The sequence below is a fragment of the Nothobranchius furzeri genome, chromosome 5, assembly GCF_043380555.1.
Source record: "Nothobranchius furzeri strain GRZ-AD chromosome 5, NfurGRZ-RIMD1, whole genome shotgun sequence".
Taxonomy (NCBI): domain Eukaryota; kingdom Metazoa; phylum Chordata; class Actinopteri; order Cyprinodontiformes; family Nothobranchiidae; genus Nothobranchius; species Nothobranchius furzeri.
The window spans coordinates 42247400-42274052 of record NC_091745.1 but is presented as its reverse complement, the minus strand read 5'-3'; the positions used below and the strand labels follow the sequence as shown (position 1 = coordinate 42274052).

The following is a 26653-nucleotide window of genomic DNA, read 5'->3' as shown; positions in this document are numbered from 1 at the left end:
TCAGATGACTGACATCTAATATAGTTTTCGTAGGGTGGGACAGCATTTAATATAAACTGAAGATGAAGTCCTATTATCTAGCTCTGAAGACACAAGGTGGGGTTTCCTTCACAGGTTCTATTAAATTAGACTGCAGGAGCCCAAGGTCAGAGGAAATCCACATGATGGAGTCTGTTCACTCAACTCCAGGTGTTATTTCACCCCCGCAGGATAAAGTCAGCCTGCTGGAGATTTCATCTGATGAAGGTTAATTGACTCCCAGTGGAGTCGTCAAAAACTAATAAAACACACACGCATGCACGCGCACACACACACCTTCATATATAATTTAACGAAAGTAAATAGTAGGTAAACTATTGCTACTGACTCTGGGAAATGTGACACACAGGTGGCCAATTACAGGAAATACCATCAGGTGTGAGGTCATTACCTGAGCAGCTAGAGATCTGATGGCACAAATCCTTTCAGTGACTGCAGCAGCTGCCCTAGATCTGCCTTCTTCTTACTTCCATCTCCTCTGCTTCCTCTCCTCTCCAGACTCAGGAGTCAGATTACGAACCTTGTGTTGCCCACCCATCCCAGAAAACTGAAAACCCTTTTACTGAACATGCTTCAGTGCATTCATCATCATCTGTTCAGGTGGCAAAACTCATCTCTCGATGCCTTGTTCATTCATGTTCTCTTTTGAGCAGTTTTACAGCTATTATCTTCTGCTATGTGATTTGGAAAATTCTCACAGCTCCACGAGCATCAATTATCCCACTAGAAGAGAGGGCCATACAGGCCGGAATGAAGATAATTTCCACACAGAGGAAACAGAAACCATCTTCAGCCTGTTACTGCTCATTCTGGGATGGTTAGAGCATTAAATGAACAGCTATCCACCTGTTCTATCAGTTATGTCGCTAGTTTTATCATCTCCACAACTTACTCACTGAAGCTACGTACCTGTTGTCGAATTATTAAGTAAATCAACAAATGCATTATTACACACATAATAACTATACCTCGGTTCAACAACACTCTGTCCATAGATGATGACATCAGCCGTCACATGGGATAGTCAACTACAACAACCCTAGGAAGATTGAGTCTAGGGGAACACTAAAAACTCACCATTCCAAACAAGATGGAGGTGTACAACACCCGAACGAGCAGCACCCTCTTGTATGGCAGCTAATCCTGGACAATCTATGCCAAGCAAGAGCTGGAACTGGACATCTTACACATGCGTTTTCTTCACCACATTCTTGGCATCAGCTGTAAAGACCAAGTCCCCAACAACCAGGTTCTTTCCTGCACAGACCTACCCACCACCTATACGCTGCTCCAACAAAGCAGACTGCACTGACTTGGTCTCATGCATTGTATGGAGGATGGTTGGATCCGTAAAAAAATCCTTTACGGTGAATCTTCAGATGGTAGGAGAAACACTCCGGTACTGGCAGTCGGTTAAAGGAACACAGCAGTTTTGGTTTTCTTTTAGCACTCCCTAGTCATTGAAACCACTATTGTAAAAACAAAACTGCTGTGCTCTCCCCCTCGGTATGGACTAGGCTTGGGCGTTATTATGGCATTACCGTATACAGTCGGTGTTAAAAGAAAGCAATGGTATCAGTTCCAATACCATCATGACAAAAAAAAAAAAAAAACCCAAAAACCAGTGCACGTAAGAGGCAAGGATAAAAAAACTAATAGCAAAAAATTAATAAAAAAGATTTTTAAAAAGTTATTTAATGTAAAAAAAAGAAGCGTGGTTGAATTTTCAGTTTTACTTAGATAGTTTAAAATGCTTTGTCCAACTTTTGGAGACTTTCCATAAGGTTTATGAATGTGATGTAATCACGTGACAGCGTGGAGGACGTAGCGCCAAGAGAACAATGGCAGCTCGCGCACCAGCTGACTTGGTGTCTAAAAACAATACAAGTTCTGCAGTTTGGGAGCATTTCTGGTTCGAAGATAACTTAAATGGAGAGCCACTAATGAGGTAATCTGTGCAAACAAAAGCTGACAGCGAAAGATGCACGCTCTGTCGGAGCAGCAGAGCATTCCCCAGACGTCGCGACTAGCATCAAAGTACCCATGTTGGTGCCACAAGCTCATCAAAGCGGCTTTTCTGCAGTTGGAGGTTGAAGCATTGAGGTTGAAAAGGTAAATATGCTGGGTTTTCAGACAAAACATCTTTTTATAAGCTGTGTTTTTAAAACTTGTTAATATTACGTGTGTTGTTATTGTTTTAGTTATAGTGTTTGTTATCCAGTTTCTGAATGGAGATGGTCCAAACAAACAGCTTGGTAATGCCACTTGAGGCTTACGTCTTCATTTTTAAATTAGTCTCAGTAATACCAGACTTATGGCGTTTAAAGCGTGCCACAACCCGTGCACGCGCATTGGGTCCACAGCGCGCGTGTGAACGGGACTCACGAGCGGAAATATACATGGCGAGAGGTCATTTGTGCACTGAGAGGGAGCAAACTGTGTCTGTGAGCGCACAAGGATGTGCACAAGTGAGAAACCTGCGTGCGCGCGTGGTCAACGAGCACACGGCAGAGGAAAACGTGCGCGCGCGGCAGCCTCTCTGCGCGCTCGGTTTCTGACTCCTGCTCGCTCGGCTGTAAGGGTTTTGGCACTCTGGAGGCGTGGCCTGTGGCAGATCTTCTCTGTCCTCTGATTGGTTAGTGTACCCCGCACTTTACCCTCTACCTATCTATATAAAAAAGTCTGCTAGTCAAGTAGTCGCTGGCATAGCTCAGTTGGAAGAGCGGGTGACTCTCGCCCTGGAGGATCCAGGTTCGAGGCCGGGCAAGGAAAATGCAGTAGATGTCATGTTAATTTTTCTTAATTTCAGGTATTTTACAGTTGTGACCGTTCAACTGTCATTAAACGTCCGAATGTTTGCTGGGCAGTGTTTTAAAAAGTGCACATAAGCTAGATGGTTTTAACCATATAAAATTACATTTTTTGTGATACTGGAAAAATACATACTGAAATAAAACTACTGATTGAAAACTTTATGACTGTGGTTGTACAATATATGACTCACTAATACACTGCAAACTCCCTTAGAGTGGGGCTTCCAGAGAGAGAGAGAGAGAGAGAGAGAGAGAGAGAGAGACAGAGAGAGAGACAGAGAGAGAAAAGTTCTTGCCTCATTAATGAATTGTTTATTTTTTTCAGTATTTAATTGACAAATTGTCCTTTCAAATAATTAATTGATGAGTTACATAATTGTCCATTTAGAATTGTTGAATGGACTGAGTCAAGTTTGGTGCACTTTATATATTTCAAAACATGTTTTTTTTTAATTTTAATGATGCATATAAATAATTTAAATGTTAATTTAATGAAATATTTCTATTTTTTCATTACCTCACCCTTGTTTTGACAAAAACGGGACCTTGCTGGATAATATCATGGAGAAACTATTTGTTCACAGTACATGGCTCAGTGAGGATCTGTGTAAAGGAGGAGATACTCAGAAATCTGTCTGCAGATTGTTACAACCCAGACTGGAAGTGGCGGGCTGTAATAAGAAAGGAGACCAAACAGAGGAGTGGGGGTTCAACAACTGATTTATTTAACAAAAGTAAGGATTTACTAAAGCAAGTTAGTGAACAGAAAATGGCCATCTCAAGGTTTTACTCGGATGTCCCTCAGCAGGGTGCAGCACTGTTGAAGGTCATCTGAATGAAAGCTTGATATGCAGTTTCTTTATGAAAGTGTGTAAATATACAGTATGGTTGCCGTACATATGTTGAGGTTCTCAGACATCAGGCTTCTTTGCCCAGGCCTTCACTAGTGGGCTATTTTAAAAGTTGGTAAGGAGAAAAACCACAGCATATAGCTGATTGTTTACAAATGCAAGGAGGGGAATAACAATCAAAATGCTTGTGTTCTTGGACCAGATGAATGGAGCGCTCCACATGCACTCAGAGATGTTATGGCTTCTGTTTCTATAACTTTACATGCAGACATTTGAGGTTTGCCAGAAAGGAAAGCTGGCCTGTACACTTTGCAGGGCACAATGTCATCAATGCAGAAACCCCTGTCTACCAAGATGACCATCTCTAGTTGTAGCATTTTCAACACACCAGATTCCCAGGTTGGTCGCTGATAGTTCCAGCATACAGTGCTGAGACAAAGGTCACTGGCCTATGTGGCACAATCCAAATGAGCCTCTTCAGAGTGCAGTTGAACTTGAGGAAAATATATGACTCTGGAAGAGAGGGGAATATGGCCATTGACACCTCAGATCAGTGCAGTCAAGAATTACTGGTGTTTGGGTAGTCCTGAACGTGTTGTGATGCCCCCACCGTCTCATTGGGTTTTCATTTGTGTTTAATTGTGTTTTTCTTCTGTTGTAGGCAGCTGGTTAAGCAGCCTTGGAGGCACCTGGGCTCAGGGTGTGGTGCTGCCTACAAAGCCTACTGTTTTTCTGCTTTCACTGGGTCTCTCCTGTGTGGTGGAGAGTCCTCACTGGCCATTTTCTGTTCACTAACTTGCTTTAGTAAATCCTTACTTTTGTTAAATAAATCAGTTGTTGAACCCCCACTCCTCTGTTTGGTCTCCTTTCTTATTACAGCCCGCCACTTCCAGTCTGGGTTGTAACAATCTGCAGACAGATTTCTGAGTATCTCCTCCTTTACACAGATCCTCACTGAGCCATGTACTGTGAACAAATAGTTTCTCCATGATATTATCCAGCAAGGTCCCGTTTTTGTCAAAACAAGGGTGAGGTAATGAAAAAATAGAAATATTTCATTAAATTAACATTTAAATTATTTATATGCATCATTAAAAAAAAAAAAAAACATGTTTTGAAATATATAAAGTGCACCAAACTTGACTCAGTCCATTCAACAATTCTAAATGGACAATTATGTAACTCATCAATTAATTATTTGAAAGGATAATTTGTCAATTAAATACTGAAAAAAATAAACAATTCATTAATGAGGCAAGAACTTTTCTCTCTCTCTCTCTCTCTCTCTCTCTCTCTCTGGAAGCCCCACTCTAAGGGAGTTTGCAGTGTATTAGTGAGTCATATATTGTACAACCACAGTCATAAAGTTTTCAATCAGTAGTTTTATTTCAGTATGTATTTTTCCAGTATCACAAAAAATGTAATTTTATATGGTTAAAACCATCTAGCTTATGTGCACTTTTTAAAACACTGCCCAGCAAACATTCGGACGTTTAATGACAGTTGAACGGTCACAACTGTAAAATACCTGAAATTAAGAAAAATTAACATGACATCTACTGCATTTTCCTTGCCCGGCCTCGAACCTGGATCCTCCGGGGCGAGAGTCACCCGCTCTTCCAACTGAGCTATGCCAGCGACTACTTGACTAGCAGACTTTTTTATATAGATAGGTAGAGGGTAAAGTGCGGGGTACACTAACCAATCAGAGGACAGAGAAGATCTGCCACAGGCCACGCCTCCAGAGTGCCAAAACCCTTACAGCCGAGCGAGCAGGAGTCAGAAACCGAGCGCGCAGAGAGGCTGCCGAGCGCGCACAGAGGCTGCCGCGCGCGCACGTTTTCCTCTGCCGTGTGCTCGTTGACCACGCGCGCACGCAGGTTTGTCACTTGTGCACATCCTTGTGCGCTCACAGACACAGTTTGCTCCCTCTCAGTGCACAAATGACCTCTCGCCATGTATATTTCCGCTCGCGAGTCCCGTTCACACGCGCGCTGCCATGTATATTTTCGCTCGCGAGTCCCGTTCACACGCGCGCTGTGGACCCAATGCGCGTGCACGGGTTTTGACAGGGGTATGACGCGATACAGACTCCTTGGTAAAATGTGGAGGAAGCTAGACGGTAATAAAATGTGGATACAGCCCGTGATTTTAGCAAGAAAAATACGGTAGAGCGACTCCAAAGTGAAGGTACCTCCGACTTGCTTAGTGACAAAATCATAACTAGGTAAGCTGACTGAGGGCTTCGCTAGTCCACCGTGGTCAAAGATCAGCGAGTTCGCCGTTGTCAATGGTCCCGGCTGTTTGACCAAGCAGTTAAATGACTCAGCATTTCCCTCCACTCAACCAGCAAAATAAGTACAGAAATATAATTTTACTTACTGATGAAAAGAAGCAGAAACCGCTTGGAACATCTGTTAGTCCAGTCAATAACCAGCGTGTCCTCTGTGTCCAACTAATTCCATGATTAATATCCAAACACGAACACAAACACACTGACAAAACTAAAGTTCTGAGCGTCAAAATGGCCGAACATCTATTAACACGAGATCGAGGCTGAAGCCTTTCCCCGGACCTAGTTCTGAAGTCGCGTGGCTCTGATGCTCATTAATTATTCTGATTTTTAAGCATTTAGTTGCACTTAAATAGAAAAGTTATAAAAAAAATTCACCCCTACATGAGTTGTCATGAATGTAAACTAGATCTATTAAACCTAAAATGTATTTTGAACCAGGCAGTAAACATGTTTGTTTCTGCTGTGAAATTGGCTTTTTCAACAAAGGGAGTCAATAAAGATTTGCTCACTTTTGGTGCCAGCCATGAAAGTGGAACTGCAGTTTTTGCCACTTCCTTATTGGCTTCATTTACACCCCATGCACCCAAAACCAGAAATTACTTTGCAAGAAAAGATGTAAAAACGTTTATTTACAGTTAGGTTAAAACTACTATTGGTAAGGCATATTTTGACTAAAGAGGAATTTAAAACTGTAATCCATGCTTTTATTACAACTCGTCTGGATTACTGTAACTCTTTGTATTTTGGTATGAGTCAGTCCTCACTGTCTCGACTTCAGCGTGTGCAAAATGCTGCTGCTCAACTTTTAACTGGTACAGGAAGGAGTGACTACATCACTCCTGCTTTATCATCACTGCACTGGCTTCCTGTCCATTTTAGGGTTCATTTTAAACTTCTTTTATTTGTTTTTAAGTCTTTAAACGGTCTTGCCCCACCCTACCTCTCTGAGCTATTGCACGTTCACTCCTCCTCTCAGTCGCCCAGGTCATCTAATCAGTTGTTCCTGGACGTTCCAAGGACACAGCGCAAGCTCAGAGAGGATAGGGCCTTCGCTGTTGCTGCTCCCAGACTATAGAGCTCCGGACCCCACGTGACTCTCAGTTAGTAGACGCCATATTGGCAGGAAAAAAAGGTAAACAAACACGGATCGTAAACATGAACATGAACGGGATCGGCTTGGATTTTACTTCGTCGGAGTTTACTTCACACTTTAAAACCAAAGAAATTGTTTTATATAGTCAGAAATTAAATAGACTAAACATCTCCGACCCTTACCGCCAGAAGCTGTCGGAGCGGACTTCTTACCGGACCTGGCCGGGGAACCCCTTGAAATTTCCCCGAAGGAGCTGGCCCAAGTGGCTGGGGAGAGGGAAGTCTGGGCCTCTCGACTTAGGCTACTGCCCCCGCGACCCGACTCCGGATAAGCGGATGAAAATGGATGGATGGATGGACAAATAACATAGATTTACACGTAAGTAGTTTAAATAGAGTGCTGTGCTGTTTGAATGTATAAACTGAACGCCAAGAGAAATCACTAGTTTGACTGTTTTCCATGAATAAAATAAATATGTCAGGCAGGAGCGTCTCAGGATCTGTCTGAGATCTGTCTCGCTTTTTATGTGTGATCTGACAATTGATCAACCATTGCTTAAAAATTAAATACAGCTTAGCCGGTTAATTGCTGGGATCATAAAATACGTAAACGGCAGCACGCAGAAATCACGAGGCAACGTTTTACGTGATGTTTACTTGCTGCTGTGAGTAATAAGACGGAAAAAGCCACGCCAAAATAAGTTTAGGAAGCCCAGTAAGAATCGTAATAAAAACATTTAAAATAAATGCCATATACAGTTGAGGAAACGTTGGTTTAAGTACCTGATATGAAGTGGTCGCTGCATAAGCGAAAACATTTACTCTCGGGATCCCACAGCTTCATTTTAGCCCGGTCACTAGCGCGTTTTATTACAATGATCCAACGTTTGCGGCGCTCCGAATCTTGGGGAATCCTGTAGATGGCTCATTCTTTATGTCGTCCGCGTCTGTTCGGCATCCTGGGGCACAACAGGAATCTACTATATTTCCCGTTTGATTGAGTTTTCTGACAATAACAAATAGTCCAGCTGCGGGCTTCTGCATGCCAATATGGCGCCGTTTCGATTTGAACTGTTGCATGCCGGGAGAAGTGACGTCAACTCCCGGAGATCAATGGAACTCTTTGCGGCACGTTAGAAAGACCTCTTCACTGGAAACTTTTAAATCATCTTGAAAGACCCACCTTATTAGCTTGGCTTTTAACACAGTATAAAGTTTGGATTTCTATTTGATTTTAGTGTTTTTGTCTTAGCGTGCTTTTAATTTTATACTGTATTCTACATGAACGTAATTTTTGGGGGGGCGACATCAGATGTCCCCCCCATTTTTTCCAAAGTCAAGTTTCAACCTCTGCACTTTTTACCATCCAAAAACAATATTACGCTATATTAAATTGACACTGGTTGAGCTCTAGGACCAAGCGGAAAACAACTGTTTGTGTTGAAGCCTGTCTCCCATTAGAGCATACTGTAAAGACAAGCACCAGCCCCCCCCCCCCCCCCCCCCCCCCCCATCTTCCCCACTTCTAAAGTGAAAATTACATCCATGGTATTCTATGTTATTCCATTTTATGGTTTTATGTTCAGCACTTTGGTCAGCGAGGGCTGTTTTTAAAGTGCATTATAAATAAAGTTGGCTTGGCTTGGCTACTATTGCCTGATATAATTCTGAATGCAAGGGGATGGGCTCCCAAACCTAATCTCCTAAACAAACGCATGCAGGCGATTTAAATCTGCAGAGATGATGAGAGTCAGGTAAGGGGCGGACCCAGTGAGTTGTAGTATTGTTTTCTGTCCTTTTTTAGAGACCGTAGAGGGAACTGATTGGCCAAATTCTTAATGACTTCATAAGAGAAGTAAAATGCATCATCCACCCCAATCCCACTGCTACTTTGTTTCATCATCTGAAAACAATGAGGCCACATACAGATGGAGGCAAGGCACTGTATTCTTAATAATCTGTTGGGGAAAAACATAAATGTGATACAGAGTCTGTTCTGGAGGTTTCTGCACCCGCCTGCTGAGCTTCATCCAACCGTTCATTAGAGCAGAGCCAACTGACACAGCCGTACGCTGCCCCAGATCTACTCCGGTTGTCTCAGCATAGATTGAATTCAAGGTTTAAATCCCCAAGAGTTGCTGTCCTGAGCGATTCCAATTTCAACCAGAGAAAAGATGTAATGGGCTGTGAAGAGCTGCAAACCACAAGCATGAAGAAATACAGAAGGGAGCTGAGTTTTCATCCCGCTGAGGAGCCACAAACATCTGCTGATCAACTTGGACACAGAAGTTAAGCATCTCTTTTGGATTAACAGCGACGTGGATCGTACTAACTGCTTATTTTCTGCACTTTGTTTTAACTGTGTGTTCAGCTGCCAGCTGCTCTGGTATAAGACATGTCAGAAAGCCACCAAACTTTTTTATTGTTAAACAAAAAAAGAAAAAGTCACACTTTGTTGTCTTTGTTTGGCCCTGACAAATGGCTCGGCTTCTCGGTGCTGGGACAGCATGAAACTGAAGTGTGAAGTTTTGCCAACGGGAGATCGCTCCGAGGGGAGAAAACAGAAAAACCATAGAAAATGTTCTCTTTAATGAAGAAAACAGCAGCGGCTCTCTCAGAGTTCCCCTCACCGCACCAAGAAAAGACAGGTGGTGAGATCTTCTGCACATTCAGGTATTGGCATCATAAAGGTAGAAACCAGAAGTGTGTTTTATAACAGGATTGAATGTGGCAGCACAATAAATATGTGTGTGTGTGTGTTCTTGTACATACTATATACTGAGGACCATTTTGACCCTTTTCCCTACAAAGTGAGGACATTTTTCAAAGTGAGGACATTTTTTTGGTCCTCACTTCTTTTAGAAATATACCAGAAGCTTACTATACCAGTTAGAGTTATAGGCTCTCAGACTGCAGGTCTACTGGTGGTTCCCAGAATATCTAAAATTAGGATGGGAGGCAGATCTTTTAGTTATCAGGCTCCTCTCTTGTGGAAACAACTCCCAGATTTAGTCCGTGAGGCAGACACTTTGTCTACTTTTAAGACTAGGCTCAAAACATTTTTATTTGATAGGGCCTATGGTTAAAATCTGATGTTAGCCTAAATCTAGACAAGTGGGGGAGTAGAGGGAGGTGGAGTGTACAGTCGGTAAAGACGGTTCTCCCTTGCCCTGACTCCAACATGCCTCCATCTAAATAGGAAAGATTATCCAGAGTTATCTCTGTAGTTATGCTGCTATAGGCTTAGACTGCTGGAGGACACACTGACCACTTTTCACACTCTACTACTTTCTTCTACAATCTGCTCTTTAACTGTATTATTTTCTGCAATTTCAGCTGTTAACTTTATTTTCTCTCTAAGTGTTTTTCTCCCCAGAAGAAGCTACAATGATGTTCTGCAGAGCTGTGGTGGCCTCATGGAGGGGGCTGTCATCTAGCACACCGCTGCTAACCACTAAAACATTCTCCCTCTCCTGATAATAACTTTTTGCTTTCCTTGACGTTGGATGTGCTACTACTAGTTTATCCGTTTAATTATAGATCCACTAGGATAAATACAATAAAGTTTATATCTCACCAAATAGAATACTTACTAAGAAATCACAATATAACTATATTCACATTACTTTGTGTGTGTGTGTGTGTGTGTGTGTGTGTGTGTGTGTGTGTGTGTGTGTGTGTGTGTGTGTGTGTGCACGCCTGCTCTGTCTTCTCGATCCCCAGTGAGTCGTGGAGGATGGCTGCTTATACTGAGCCAGGATTCTCTGGAGGTTTCTTCCTGTTAAAGGGGAGTTTTCCTTTATGCTTGCTTAGTATGAGGATTGCTGTAAAGTCACTGACACTAGTCAGTGACTTGATGCAATTTGCTGGGTTCCTTATCTAGGAAACATTATTTCTGATTGGCTTAATGAACTGACCTGAATTGGAATGTTTATTATGTGAAGTGCCTTGAGACGACTCTTGTCGTGATTTGGCGCTATATAAATAAAATTTAATTGAATAGTGTGAATTAAGTTTAAGTTAAGGTGTGTGTGTGTTCTTGAACATACTACATACTGAGGACCATTTTGACCCTTTTCCCTACAAAGTGAGGACATTTTTTTGGTCCTCACTTTTTTAGAAGCATACCAAAGGTTACTATACCAGTTACAGAGTTATAGTGTGAATTAAGTTTTAGTTAAGGTGTGTGTGTGTGTGTGTGTGTGTGTGTGTGTGTGTGTGCGTGTGCGCACAGATCTTGGCTTGAAACTGGAAAAGAAACCTCTGTGTTTTCCTTCAGGAGTTTATTGATTTGAAGTCTCATTATCTGAGAGGCTGCTCTGTGAAGGCACATTCTGAGGGAGTCTATAAATATGTGTTGTAGGATTTTGTGCCACATGATTTAAATTACAGAGACGCAAAAATGGAGGTGTGTGAGACCTGGTATGTGTGTGTGTGTGTGTGTGTGTGTGTCTGTCTCAGGGTTCAAAAGAAGAGGAACAATAGCAGGATTAAACCATTCATCAGCTCTTCAGCATGCTGCTATCCCTCTGTGATGTATGAAATAGAAAAACGGACAGAACAGACTGGATGAAGCGTTCCTTAGCTTACAGAATATTAGAACAAATTCACTAAAAACACAGACTTGTTTAAAAGTATCAAAATGAATAAAAATATGAATTTAACATTAATGTCAACAATCTAACTGAACAAATGTCCAGATGGACACTGGCTGTGTCTGACAAACATCTTGTATTTTCTTATAAGGCTCTCATTTCAACACATTTGTTGGAAGCCTGCTGGCTCAGACCAACCACTCTCACAACTAAACAAGTCTTTGTCCGCTGAAAGATTAATGAGGAGTTTCACAGTGAAACCCAAAAACCATTTTCCTGTGAGACTGAACTACAAAAGCACTGAACTACAAATTATACTTAAGCACAACAAACTTTGTTGTTCCAGTTTTGAGAAAAAGCCAAATATTGTTAAAGCTAAAGCTAGTTTGGAAAATAAAATTAGCTTAAAACTGTTTTCATGCTTCTTAACAACATTCTAACAAAGTATAGCGATAAATATATGTGGAAAAAAATAGTTTCTCTTTAAATTTATCCAAAAACCACCAATATCTCGGCTCTGACCAAAAGCAACCATCTGGTTGTCGGTCTCGCAGCACCTCCCTGGGTCGTCCATTCAGTACGCACTCACGTATTTCGCATTATTAACGCTACTGGTGTGAGAGGTTCTTGGCTCAGTAATATCAGAGGAGAAACAGCTGATTATTACTTAATATTTACTTATTTCTTCTAACAGTGACAGATTTCTGCTATATGGAAAGCCAAATGTGTGAAAAAAATTGTCACCTTATTTATTTTCAGGATTAGAACACATCTAGTCCTCCTTTACTCTGGCAATTGATCTTTTCCACCTTAAGGGGAGACTAGGCAGTTTTGGCTGGCTTTTAGCACCCCCTAGTGTTTGTTTGTAGAACCAAAAACAAAAATTATCTCCTCGCTGTGTGTTCGTCTTTTTAACACCTTAAATTCAATTCAATTCAATTCAATTCAAAAATACTTTATTAATCCCAGAGGGAAATTGATTGCTGTAGTAGCTCAGAATAATAACAATAATCAAGTCATCAAAGAGTTGTTGTATATTACAATGGCTGTTGGCAGGAAGGATCTCCAGTAGCGGTCAGTGTTGCAGCGAAACTGAAGAAGCCTCTGACTGAAGACACTCTTCCGTTGTCGGACAGTCTTGTGAAGAGAATGCTCAGGGTTGTCCATCATTTTCTTGATTCTCTGGAGAATCCTTCTTTGCATTATCTCATCCAGTGGTTCCACAGTCGTCCCCAGAACAGAACCAGCCTTTTTTATTAGGCTGTAGAGCCTTTTCAGGTCCCTGCTTCTGATGCTGCTACCCCAATAGACAATGGCTGAAGAGATTACACTCTCAACAACAGACTTGTAGAAGATCTGCAGCATCTTGCTACAGACATTGAAGGACCTAAGCTTCCTCAAGAAGTGCAGTCTGCTGTGTCCCTTCTTGTAAATGGCGTCGCTGTTCTTTCTCCAGTCTAGTCTATTGTCCAGGCGATAGTTGAGGTCCCCACCTGTGTCTTCTGGAGTTTCTGGCAAAGTACATCAGGCTGAATTGTGTTAAATGCACTGGAGGAATCAAAGAACATGACCCTCACAGTGCTGCCTGCTTTTTCCAGATGACAGTGGATTGGTTGAAGCAGCTGGATGATGGTATCTTCAACTCCAACTCCATGGTCATAAGCAAACTGCAGCGGATCCTGATATGTCCTAGTTTGCTTATTCAGGTGGACCAACAGGAGTCTCTCCAGGACCTTCATGATGTGGGATGAAAGGGCAACCGGTCTGTAGTCGTCACTGACAGATGGGCGAGTTTTCTTTGGAGCTGGAACAAGGCAGGATGTCTTCCACAGGACTAGAACCTTCTCCTGGGTCAGGCTTAGGTTGAAGAGGTGCTGCAGAATACCACAGAGCTGCTCTGTGCAGGCCTTCAGTACTCTGGGGCTGACACCATCTGGACCTGCAGCCTTGTTCCTGTTCAGTCTCTCTAGCTGCCTCTTAACCTGACTTCTGGAGACAAACAGGTGGGAGGGGGAGGTAAATGGGGCAGCAGCATCTCCTGATTTGGTTGAAGACAGATATATAGAACCAGAACAGTTCATGACTGTGTTACAGGACAAAAGAGCTGGCGTGTGACAGGAAAATGTTGGATCAGAGGAGGATGGGATATCTGACTGGCTGGGGACAGGCGAGGAAGATGCTGAGTTTGTTCCTGAACTGAACCTATTGAAGAACTTGTTCAGTTCATTGGCTGTGTCCAGGCTGCCATCTGTGCGATCCTTCCTCTTCTTGAAGCCTGTGATCTTCTTCATCCCTGACCAGACATCTCTGATATTGTTCCTCTGTAGTTTTTTTCTCTAGCTTCTTCCTGTATGCCTCCTTGCTGTCTCTGATCTTGATCTTCAGTTGCTTCCGTATACTCCTCAATAATTCTCTACCCCCCTCCTTGAAGGCTCTTTTTTCTCATTTAGCAGATTCTTCAGTTCACTGGTGATTCAGGGTTTGTTATTAGCGAAGCATCTCACTGTTCTGGTGGGTATGATGTTGTCCACACAGAAGTTTATATAGTCAGTGACACATCCAGTCATGGCATAGATGTCCTCTTCATATTCTTGGCAGAGTCATCCAATCTGTGGTCTCAAAACAACCCTGCAGGGCTTCTTCCTCAGCATCCTGTGACCATTTTCTCACTGTTCTTCTTGTCACAGGTTGTCTCTGAACAAGTGGTTTGTATTCTGAGCAGAGAAAAACAAGATTGTGATCTGATTGTCCCAGAGGAGGTCTAGTTTTGGACATGTATGTATTCTTTACATTTGCATTACAGAAATCCAATGTCTTGTTTTCTCTGGTGGAGCAGCTGACACACTGATGAAATGTTGGAAGTGTAGCAGAGAGCGAGGCATAATCAAAATCACCAGATATAGCCACAAATGCATTGGGGTGCTGGGTTTGTAGCTTAGCGACAACGGAACTGATGGCATCACATGCATTTTCAGCAATGGCTGAAGGTGGAATATAAATGGTTGCCAAGACAACACTGGTGAACTCTCTTGGCAAATAATATGGGCGACAACTTACTGCCAACAGTTCAACATCTCGGCTGCAGAGACATTTCACTGAAACATGACCTGGATGGCACCATCTGTTGTTGACAAGCACTGCCACTCCACCTCCTTTTCTTTTCCCACTCATCTCTGTCTGCTAGTACAGTCAGGAATCCTGGCAGGGAGACACCAAAATCGGGTACATGGTCCTGCAGCCACGTCCCAGTGAAACACATAACACTGCATTGCCGATACACTGGCTTGGAGTTCATCCATCTCTTTGGCCAGTGATCTCACGTTGCCCATTATGATCCATGGAAGAGATGGTTTGAATTTCCTCTTTCTCTGTCTCCATTTTGCTCCCGCTCGGCACCCACGCTTCTTGCGTTTTAGCTAATTTGGGATTTGTGGCTTCGGTTGAGGTATTATTTCAGCCTTTCCAATGTTATTCAGCTGCTCCTGATTGTAAACCAGCTTGTTGCCATGGTTCCGGAATTTAGAGAAAATTGCAGGTTAAATTTTTTTTCTAATTCATATAAAATGCTGTCCAAAAATATATTTGAAATGCTTATTGTGGATATTAAAAAAAAACATAACAGCAGAGTCTTTCGAGTAAAAAGTGGCCTTTCTCAACAAAGCTTCTAAAAAGGCTCTTTTTTCTAAATCTGAACCTCTGACATAACCAAAGGGAGTTAGAAGCTTGGCGCTGCCTCAGCTCAGTGTGGAGAGTGGCTAGTTTTAGGGTTATGACATGTTATCCAGTCAGCGTGTGTGTTTACTAGTTATGGATTGTTTATTTTGATAAACTGTAGTGTGTGAAGGCTGTACCAACTCCAGCCTGCGCAGACATGGAGTTCGCAGGTTTCCAGATAAGAGAAACAACGCCTCTATCTCCGTGCCTGAGGGCGTTTTGTGCAGCTGAAAAGACGGACTTCTGTCGCCCACATCGGTCCGTACCGGGACAGGGAGGTCCGTGCTGGGCTCTGGAGACCCGTGGTGGGGTTTAAAAAATTAAATGTGGATTTCTGGAACTTAGATTACCATCAGAACCAGGTCAGAGCCGACCACCAGAAGAGACACGCGGCTCAGCTGGTTTCTGGGTCGAAATCAGATCAGAACCACCGCAGACCTCCAGGAGAGGATGATGCACAGCTTTTAAAAATACTATCTCCACTGGCTCGCTGATGTCTGGGTCGGATCCAGCTCACAGAAGCCCACATGGGCTCCAGAATCTGATGACAGGCGTCTCTATCTAAACGCTAAACTACGTTACGTGAACGGATATCAACGAGTATGAAACAGCTGACAGACGCTCATTAGTATTATTTTATATTAACTGACCGATACTATTTTAATTGTCTGGTACATGATAGTAATCTGTACAATATTGTGATGTCAGCATACGAGTTTACGCTAGCGTTAACTCACAAGACACCTGCTGCTCCCCCGCTGCTTCTCCTCACATCGCAGCACAATCTCTGCTTTAGCGATCGTTTCTCCCTCTGGTTTGGCTCTCTGAGGCGTGCAGCAAACTCATAACTTTATGGTTTTGGTCCATCAGAAGTAGAATTGTAAACATTTAAAGTTTCCTCAGTATCAGAGGAATTAGAATCCATATTTTTCTCCATCAGCTGACGTCACTTGGTTAGGAAATAAATAACATTTTTCTCACAAAAATGACCCTTAAAGCCTAAATAATTTATGTATGTGTGAAGAAACCTTTAAAACGAGTTTCTATTATGTTTCTCTAAACATTGGTTCATGGGAGTCAAAGCTGAAACATCTCCAGCCTTCATTAGTCTACAGGAGTGATTAATCACTAAATTAAACAAATCAGCTGTGTTCATGATTTAAATCATGCAGGAAACGTGCTGGAAGCAGACTGCAGCGCCAGGTACGTCAGTCCAAACAGAGCCAGTCAAAAGTTGCAAGTGGAATATCCTGGCCACAATCATTAACCCTGTAAAGGGTCTTTTTTATCACACACTGGCTCCAGAAAATGATTTAAAAATATGAAAAAGTTGCAAAGTATCCCTTTAATCATTTGACACTGCAACTTTTTTAGAAGACAAGTGGATGTGCGTTGCTTTTGGAGGTCAAGTTGTTCAACAAAAAACCCAAAATGATTCATCAACCTCCCATGACCTCATGACTTACTCAAAACAAACATCACCTTGAATATCAAGCAGAAACCCGCTCTGTAGAGCTGAAACAACTAATCGATTTAATCGATTATAATCAATTATTAAAATAGTTAACAACTTTTTTTGTCATCAATTAGTTGTTTAATAATCATATTTTACCACATAAAGTCTATTTTTTACCACAATCTGACATCGGTTACAATCTGTTAAATTTGCCGCCAGTGTGTGGCAGTAATGAGCCACTGATCTACCAGTGGAGCCGTAGAAGAAGAAATGAGCCAATAAGTGCCCTCGGTTTTCATGACGTATCACGTTACTGACGCTCATCTTGCTGTGAGAGATGGCGGATCAACAAGAAATACGGAAGAAAAATAGAAGCGACTAAACAAGAGAAACCCCGGACAAAAACCTCACGAGTATGGGAGCACTTCACTAGATGCCTTGAAAAGACCGGTGACCTGCAAAATATGCAAAAACCATGGCATGACGGAAGCACGACGTCCCTAAGTGAACATTTGAGATGAAAACGTGGGGGCTGATGCAGCAGAGGAATGTCCGGTAAGTAACAGAAAATAAACAAGCTAACGCAGATCACATTTGGGACTTAGTGTTAGCTGAGTTCGTTATAGTGGATGTTAAACATGTTTTTTTTTTTTGCCGCGTCAGTTTACGGTGTTCTACTTCTGATTGACTAGATGCAATCGTGAATCTCCTCCGTGTTGTGAATCATGCGCTTGCCAAATTTAGCACGTCTGTTTATAAGAATGTTCTCGTTAAGAGAAAAACGGCACAAACCCATAACTATGTTCCTCATTCAAAAAAGGACAACTCCGCAGAGAACAATATACAGACGAGCTGTGTCCAGGTGAATATAACGCGGCATAGTTGTACGCTTTCAATTTTTAAATACAGGAGAAATTCAGAAAGTCCTTTTTTTAACTATTAAAAGGCTGTTTTACTATCTAACGCTGTAAAACGCCTCACAACACATTTTTGTCAAAATAAATGATCACTGTATATTGTTAATTAATTCAAATAATGTAATATTGATTTAGTGTTGTAGTGTGTGTGCTGCTTTATTTTATATGTGTACTTAATTCAGTTTATTTGTGTTTCTTATGCAGAAAAAAACAAGCAACGATGGACAACTACATGGGGAACAAGACACTCACCCCCAGCAATGCATACCACTTACAAACTCTATTCCAGATTCTACATTATTTTTTATGGAATTTACCTCTTATATTTTGATGCCAAAAAATTATTCTGGACTGATATTTTGCACTGTTTAGCTCATTTTACACTGCTGACTGTGGTCATGTGCAATAAAATAGATTGCAGTCAACTGCACAATTCTCTTATGTTTTTCTTTTTCTTAACTGAAATGTATTCATCACTTGTATAGGTTAAATAGCTAAACAATAACAAACTGATTAATCGATTAATCGAAAAAATAATCGACAGATTAATCGATTATGAAAATAATCGTTAGTTGCAGCCCTACCGCTCTGCATAATAATAAAACCTGGGCTTTAGCAGCAGCCCTGCCATTTGATCCATATCTTGTAAAAAAGGAACATTAGAGGTGAATTTTCTAGGTAATTACAGTGTTTCTGAGTCCAACATCACAGAGATGATAAAGCAGTGTGTGAGACTCGTGAACATGTCACCATGTGGATTAGCATGACAATACCTGCGTGGGGCTGGGCCAGTCTGATACCTGAACAGGTCGTTCATAAATAGAACGTGAACACAGACGAGATCATGTGACTTTGTCATTCAATCCAAAAGATGAAAGAAGCTTTGATTTCTACAGAACCTATCAGGTTTCTAAAAAGGGATCTTTTTAATAACCACAGAACAAGTGAATGCCTATCTGACAAAAGGACATGTTTTAGATCATTGTTTTTGCACTCAGTCATCACTGTGGTGATGAAGAGCACAAAGTCAGGGGAAGCTTCTGGATGCCTTCCCTCCTCGTGATGCTTCCTGTTGTCTTTTGCATCTTCAATTAAGTTCAGCCCCTGAACCATGATGGAAAATCACCTTTATCTCATCTGGTCTCAGGCTTTCCTTTCATCAGCAGCCCTGTTAAAAGCTGACAGGCGCTGGATCTCTGGTCCTTTATTCACTCGTGTTTATTCTTCTTCTTCTTATCCGTCCTCTCTGTCCTTGGATTATTGTTTGGAAAACTTTACTCTACAGCTGAGAAGGGGTGTGTATTGGAAAGGAGCTGGTGAATCACAAAAAAGGGGAGAGGACACAATCTATTGCAATTAGGCATGTAAGAAAATAACAATACACTGAAATATAGCACTATTTTGTGTTATAATACTGAATCAATATTTAAAGCAGAGTAATGTTTTTTACGCAAACATTTACAGTTTTTTTTTATGCGGTGCAAAAGGTGGCAGCAGTTTTTACCGCCTTCATTTTGATAGAACGAGATCTCACAATAGGGAGCCTAAGTCACTTCCGCACCACGGGTCCCCGGAAGAACGAAAAAATGAATGCAAGTCAACGGGGCTAAAAACACTATTTTCAAATCCCCTTTGCCTTACAATAATGTTTAATACTTTTGCCCCAAGTTAATGTTCTCAATTTTAAAGAGACATTTTGTCCATTTGAAGTGTTTCTGTGTAAAAGTGATAATCCATCACTATAGGGTAAAACCTCTGCTCACAGAAACAGCTTTTACATCCTTCAGGGCTGATGACGTCAGGGATAGTTTGAGTGCACCCAAGACCAAAGTTGCTGCTGTCCTAGAACATCTCCAATCTTCTACATTTCACATGCAAATGCCATCCTATAAACTGTTACAGACATTGGTTTTCCATTGTGTGGTGATTTTTGTGCAAATACAGTGGCCACTCACTATAATGTAGTTCACCTTTTGTGGCCTCTTTGTGTGCAATTTTAAGTATTTTTTCAACAGCTCATTGTGTTCTGTGTCCAATGTTAGCACTTTGAGAGTTTTTAAACTAGACAAAAAGTGTGAAAATACTAATGCCTATATGAGGTTCTGGCCTCCCTACACTGGCTTCGGGTTTGCTATCGTTCACACTTCAGACTCCTCGTCTCTGTTTTTAATTTCTTCCAGGGTGGTGCTCCCCCCTATCGAGCCACGCTCCTGAACAGACATTCCCCATCACGCGCTCTGCGCTCCTCTGACCAAGGCCTGCTCATTGTCCCTCGTTCTAGGTGTCGTACTCGCGGGGACCGGGCTTTCTCAGTCCTAGCACCGTCACTCTGGAACCAGTTGCCACCCTCAGTTAGGCTGTCCCCATCTCTGCCAGTCTTCAAGAGCCGCCTAAAAACCCACCTCCTCCGCTTGGCGTTTCCTGAACATGTTTGAATTTGGCCCTCCTTTATGTTGATTTTATCTCACAGTTTTCATTGGTTCACTTTTTCCCTTGTTTTACACATTTGTCTTCTACTAGAATGTTTCACCTTTTTTGTAATTTGTAATCTGTAATTTGAATTGCTTTTATTTTCTGATTTATTCACTTTCTTTAACTTTGTACTGTACCATGTTCAGCGCCTTGGGCTTCCTGACAGGGTTGCGGAAGGCGCTTTATAAATAAAGCTTTGATTGATTGATTGATGAGAAAAGTGTAAGTGGCGGTGTGCTGAGACGAGCATGTCCGAGGAGGAGAGCGGCTTTGTCAGCGGGAGCGTGCTGTGCCATGGCTGGAGCATCTTAACATACAAGAGGAGGACACAAGTCTCTACAACGTGACGACGAGAGACTGAAACGCTGGAGTGAGTGTGTGCAAATAATGCTGTTCGCCTATGCACACATGCCGGTGATAAAACTGTTAAAAAACAGCCATTCTGGTGTGTTTTCATGTGTGTGTACTACTGTATGAGGCCATTCCAGCTGGACCTGAAACCTGGACGCACCAGAAATATTTACATCTTGTTGTTTGTGATATTGATGCATACCATTTAAAGCTTCTTTCCAGAGAATTTCTCTTATCCAATGGCACCATCTAGCGGCTGACAAGCGTATCACACAAAACCGCTGTTCCTCTGTTTTTTTAAGATGGAGACTCCATGTTTCTGTTTATTAATGTGCTTCTGTAGCCGACGAACAGCTAAAAGACGCTGTTTTACGAGTATCATTCTCATGTCATGCTGTGTTCTCATATATTTATATTTTAGAGACTTTCTTGTCCGTGAAAAGTTCATCAACTCTGCATCAGCCGAGGTATTCCTTAAATTTGAAGCCAGTAAGCGGTAGTCTAATGCTATTGATTAGTTCTGGTCGGCGCTCAGTTTCCTATTGCACGGAGCTCTGCCGGTGTCGGTACAAGATCTGCTCGGGTGCAAGATCAGCTCGGGGTCTGTCGACTGCCGATGACGTCAAAGCAGTTGATTGGCTGAACATGAACCTTATGGGAGTTACGTAATCACGTTACGTTGTTATCACATTACGTTGGTCCAGGCAAATTTTTCTGTTGGAAAGATGGACAACTTTTACAAAGAAATCCATCATTACCTCTTTGAAAATACACTTTTAGCATAGAGCTGCATGTATATTAGGGCTGAACGATTAACTGCATGTGCAATTAAATTGCGATGTGACAGAAGGAGATTTTCTAATTGCAAAGGCTGCAATTTGGCAGCGAGTGGTTAGCGCAATGCTAATATACGTGGAAAAACCCATAGGAATGCTAATGCTAATATCACCGATTACATTCTTACAAATTATGAATTAGAAACGTACCAAATTATTACATTTGGAGTCTAATAGAAAGTAAAACTACCATCAATCAAATAAGTACAGACAGGTATTTTAGTAAAGCCAGAAAACTTTTAACTCCAGAGTTTTGGCTAGCAGCTATGAGCGTAACTGAACTACGCATGGACAAGACGTCAAAAACTCTAAACACAAAATACTTCAATAAACGGGACACACTTGTTTCCTGCAAATACAATTTCACAGGTGTTGCTAATACCTATGATCCTTCAAGGGATGTGCTCAAAGAGGAGTTCAACATTATGAATACAATATAGTGTTTTATTTTACAAATACCATTATAAACACAAACTTACGTCTTAAGAAACATTATTTTAATAACGAAACTGCTAAATTCTTTCCAACAGTATAGATGTGTAGTGTATTTTGTCCGAGTGGGTTTGCCGTACTTTGACGTCATCGACAGTCGAAGGACCCCAAGCCGATCTTGCACCCGAGCAGATCTTGTACCGACACCGGGCAGGGGGCGTGCTTAGCAAAAAAAAAAACAAAGACGTATTGCTTATATTATATCACAGTACATGATAAGATTATCACTTTTACGGATTTCTGACAGATCATACATTATTTCTGAAAGAAGAAAACTCCGGAAAGCTGCTTTAACCAAACAGCAGTGAAATAGACATGAAAAAACGCTGTATGGACATCTTGGGCACATTTGGACCAGCCATTAACTCATAGGTTCTGTTGGACATTAAATCTTTTTTGTACAGAGGCGGCTGAGGAAAGGAAAGTTGTTCATTTTTTACATACAGTTACATCGAGCCACAATTAAAAAATGAGAAAATAATAGCAAGTGTGTAAAATGAAGATCTTAGAGAGCAACTGTTCTCTGTATAAAAGCCCCTTATCTCTGTAAATCAGGACCAATTAAAAAAAGGAGAACTGTCTGATTGGTCAGTCTGCATGGAGTGAGGGCTGAGTACAGGAGGATGTTATAAAGTCACATCTAAAAATAAAAATTAAGTTAAACCCGTGTGGATTTGCTGCCTCTATTATTTAATATTGCAGTGATATTGTGAGAAAAGTCAGTCACCTTGCTCCAGGATATTACACTCCAGCTCCTTTGCTGTTTTCTCTCCTTTAAATAGTTCTACGTTCATCCACCCTCAGGATCAGCATCCAGCTTTATTATGATACTTTTTATTGTCACTGTTTAAATGTCGTCGGTCATTTTGAACAGAAACATGAACCTGTGAGATCCTCCTCTCTCCAAGTGACCTTTACTGTATATAGCTCCCTCTTCATCTCTCTCAGCTGAAGCACTCACCAGGACCACCTTGGCTGTTACTTTTCACAGCTAAAAATAGCAGAAAACATATATGAGAAGGTAACTTTTAACAGAAATAATTAATTAATTAATTAAATTTCCATTTTAATATAAAGTTTGTTTTCTAGCACAACTTATGGTCTCAGGTGTGTATTGTGGTGTACAGCAAGTAGTAATGGCAGAACAAGGGCCAAACACACCGGCAGCATAAGATGTAAGTCAACATTTATTTGCTGCTGTTTTGACCCCCAAACATCCAGGGGCTTCACAACAACTCTGTTTCTGAATGAACAAATGTTTGTGCCCTGATGGCCTGTAGCAGCTCTTCTCTTGGTTGTGATTTGAGTAGGGCTGAAACAATTCCTCGAGTACCTCGAATAATTCGAGTACAAAAAAGCCTTGAGTCAAATTCTCTGCCTCGAAGCTTCGTTTAATTCATGTTTAATTAATTCATAGCTTTGCAATCGCCCGTGGTCATGTTTCACCCGGACCGAAATAAGTGACGCACATACACACTGCACTGAATGCACACGTGAGTAGCGAACGCAACTTAACCTTCTTTTAAGCCATGGTGGACAACGTGGACCCCGGTGGAGTGCGAAAAACACACAAAATGCCAAAGGTGTGGGACCATTTTTCACGTCGTAAGGCAGAAAACGTAGTCCAGTGTAAATACTGTAAAATGGATTTAGCCTACCACAACACCACATCCTCGGTGCTGCAGCACCTGACCAGGAAACATCCACATGTAAATGTCACTTCTGCAAGCGGACTCTGAGCCTCTACAAGATAATGCATTTTAGCCTGTATTTCTATATGTTCTGCAGACACTGTGCGACTTTTTCATTTGTAGCACTCAGTTTCAGCTCACACTGTACATCTGGTAGCAACACGTCGGACTTAAAATGTGCTAAAAATAGCAGTTTTTACAACACGTTGGACTTTTTACTGTGTTGTTATTGATGTCCGTTGTCCCTCGGGATTGCTGCAGGAGGACACAGGTATTTATGAGTGGCGGAGGAAAACGAAAGGAAGTAAATAAATGTTTTGTGATCAGTATAATTTGACATAACCACAGCAAACATGCTTTTGACAATCCTTGTTAGTGTGAGAAAAAAAGTGTAGAAATTAAAACGGACGTGTGTTAATAGGGAAACAGCTGGCGAGCCATGTTTGCACATGCGCCGTGAGCGGTTCTGGTGCTGTTTGGGCCGCAGCCGCTCGCATTTGTTTACTGTGAAGTGAAGTTGAAGTGCTGAAGTTTTGAAAACTAATTTTGAATAAAACTTGAAGAATAACTGGTAATTGCTTTCTCATTTCAAGAGGTCTTTCATATTTTATAACATGCTATTTGATATAAAGGTGTAAAAATGCAAAAGAGTAATTTATTAGAGTACGCGATTAATCGATGAAAGATTCGATAGAGTGTTCGATTACAAAAATATTCGACAGCTGCAGCTCTAGATTTGAGTTTGAATTATTTGGTGTCTAAATGTTTTTTTAAGTAATGCCTGAATGTTACAAATTTATTTGAATTTTATCCTAAACAGGCTTCAACTTTTGGCATTTCTATGGCAGTTATATTGATTCTAGAGTAAGTAATTATTTTTGTCTCATTATTTAGGTTTTACATCATCAGAAGACTGCCAACTGGTGATTAAGGAATAACGATGCTCTTATTCAGAAAAGCCACACCACAGGTTTTTTTTTACCTAAAAAAGACAAATAAATGAAGGAATTTTATACTTAACAAGTAAATAATCACAAATAAAACATGATTTTTTAAATGACCAGAACAATTTTCATGATTATGATATTTTCTTTTATCAAGCAGGCTGCAGCCCTGTTTTATTTAGTCTGTAAAATGTAAAAGTTAATAAGGAAACTACAACCATTAAGACCTCAATCACAGAGAAATGTGAACACGCTGCCCCCAAATGGATCAAACATCAATTAAAATTTCATACTTCTAATTCAGTACTTGGTTTTTGAAGCAGTCACAGTCTAAAATGTGTACTCTGGCTTTAACCTCTCCAGAACAGAATATATTGATAGTATTAAACCTGCCCGGCACCATCATGAATCTTCTGCTGTGCATTAACAAACAGCACAGTGCTGCGGTTCAATAACAGGCAGACATCCAGAAATGCTGCAATCTTGCACGAATGTGGGGCAAAATAAGGGTTCAGCTTCAGGTGTCCTGTAGCCTTTGGGTTGGAGGATGATGGATGTTGATGAGTGTGTCAAAAAAAACAAAAACAAAAAAACATTTCTGTCAGTAGAGCAATCGCAGTGGGTCAGCCAGTGGAGCGATGACTGATTCAGCTGGTCTGCAGCCTGCAGGTAAGGGGATCCTGGAAAGCTTTTACAGTAGGTGAGGACGTCCGCAAGCCTAAATCAGACAGTAGATGTCCTCTTTGTGTGTGTCATTTCACAGAAGTCTCTATGTAATAATCTGATGTTTTAATACCAAATTATTATGTCAGTAACAGAGGAAATAGAGCCTGCCTTTCTAACCCTTATTCCGGCAGTTATAGATTTTTGCTTTAGGCAGCTGTCTATTTTATGAGGCTCACAAAGGACTAATTGGTATTTGTTTGGCATTAATCTTGCAGAAAAATTGTGTCTAGCAGATGACAGCTTGGAGCATGCAAAGAGAAAGCAATCAGCCGCATTCTGCAGGGAAACAAACACGTACCACTCAGGGTGCGGTGAAGCCCTGAGGTGATGGGGAGGCTGGTTTGTGGATTTAACTGTCTGAGTTCACAAACATAAAGTGATCCAATAATTATGCAATCTGAAAAAAAAAATTCAACAGCACCAACAGAGGGGGGAGCAGAGAGAAATACAAATTAGATAATAAATATACTGGGATTAAAGAATGAATCTGTTAGATCAAAAAGAATGTTGAAACTATTTTTTCTCTGAATGGAACAACCTTTTAGTCATAACAAAGAATATATTCATACCTCTGGACTGTTTCATGTATTTACTATTTGCATACTTTACATTAATTATTTATCTATGAGAAAAAAAGAGCCCAACATTGACCCCTGTGGGACACCACAATCAATTAGCTTAACAAACTGTTGCCACTAAATTTAATGAAATTGTACAAAATACATTATTTGTTCATGTTTCTTTAAAATGGCTAATTATACAGATATAAATATACTATTTTACTGAATGCACACAAACAATCAGAAACATGTGAGGGCGCAAATTCTGGATAACTTTAGGACAACAGGTTTGCTTACTGGGCGTTCTGGTCATTGTTCTAGAATCAAAATTACAACCAGAATGATTTCTATAGGGATTAAATCTGTAATCAGTCATGACTGACCCAAATAGTGCCATTGTGTGTAGCGGCAGCAGTAAGCTTCTACCCTCTTGAACCAGACTCCTGCCGCAACTCAAATATTAAAGGCACACTTGGCAGTTTTGCTTGCTTTTAGCACTCCCTAGTGTCCGTTGTTTCTTTTCTGTGGTCAAACTGAAAGTGAAACTTATCTCGTCACTGTGTGTTTGTTATTTCAACACCTTAATCTAACAGCTGAAATGTCTCCTCAGCCTTCATTAGTGTCTACAGGCGCGGTTCATCACTAAACGAAACAAATCAGCTGTGTTCATCCTCTAAAACATGCAGAAAACATGCTGGAAGCAGGCATGTCAGCTTAATTTTTTTATAAGTCCAACAGGTGGCAGCCTGCCACTCTGAAGTTGCAAAAGTGGTATTCTAGCCACAGAAGGCGTTAGGGGTCTGAGTGA

General features: G+C 41.2%; 1 protein-coding gene and 1 long non-coding RNA gene across 3 annotated transcripts in view; one reads left to right on the top strand and one right to left on the bottom strand.

Annotated features, from left to right (window-relative positions):
- The window catches only part of LOC139069821 (transmembrane protein 65-like), a 68485-nt gene that overhangs the window by 23966 nt on the left and 17866 nt on the right, over positions 1-26653 (bottom strand). The gene's annotated exons all lie outside the window — the stretch shown is intronic.
- LOC139069823 (uncharacterized) lies at positions 17217-18206 on the top strand. The gene is made up of 2 exons (XR_011520490.1): positions 17217-17411; positions 17978-18206. It is a non-coding gene; the product is annotated as an uncharacterized lncRNA (long non-coding RNA).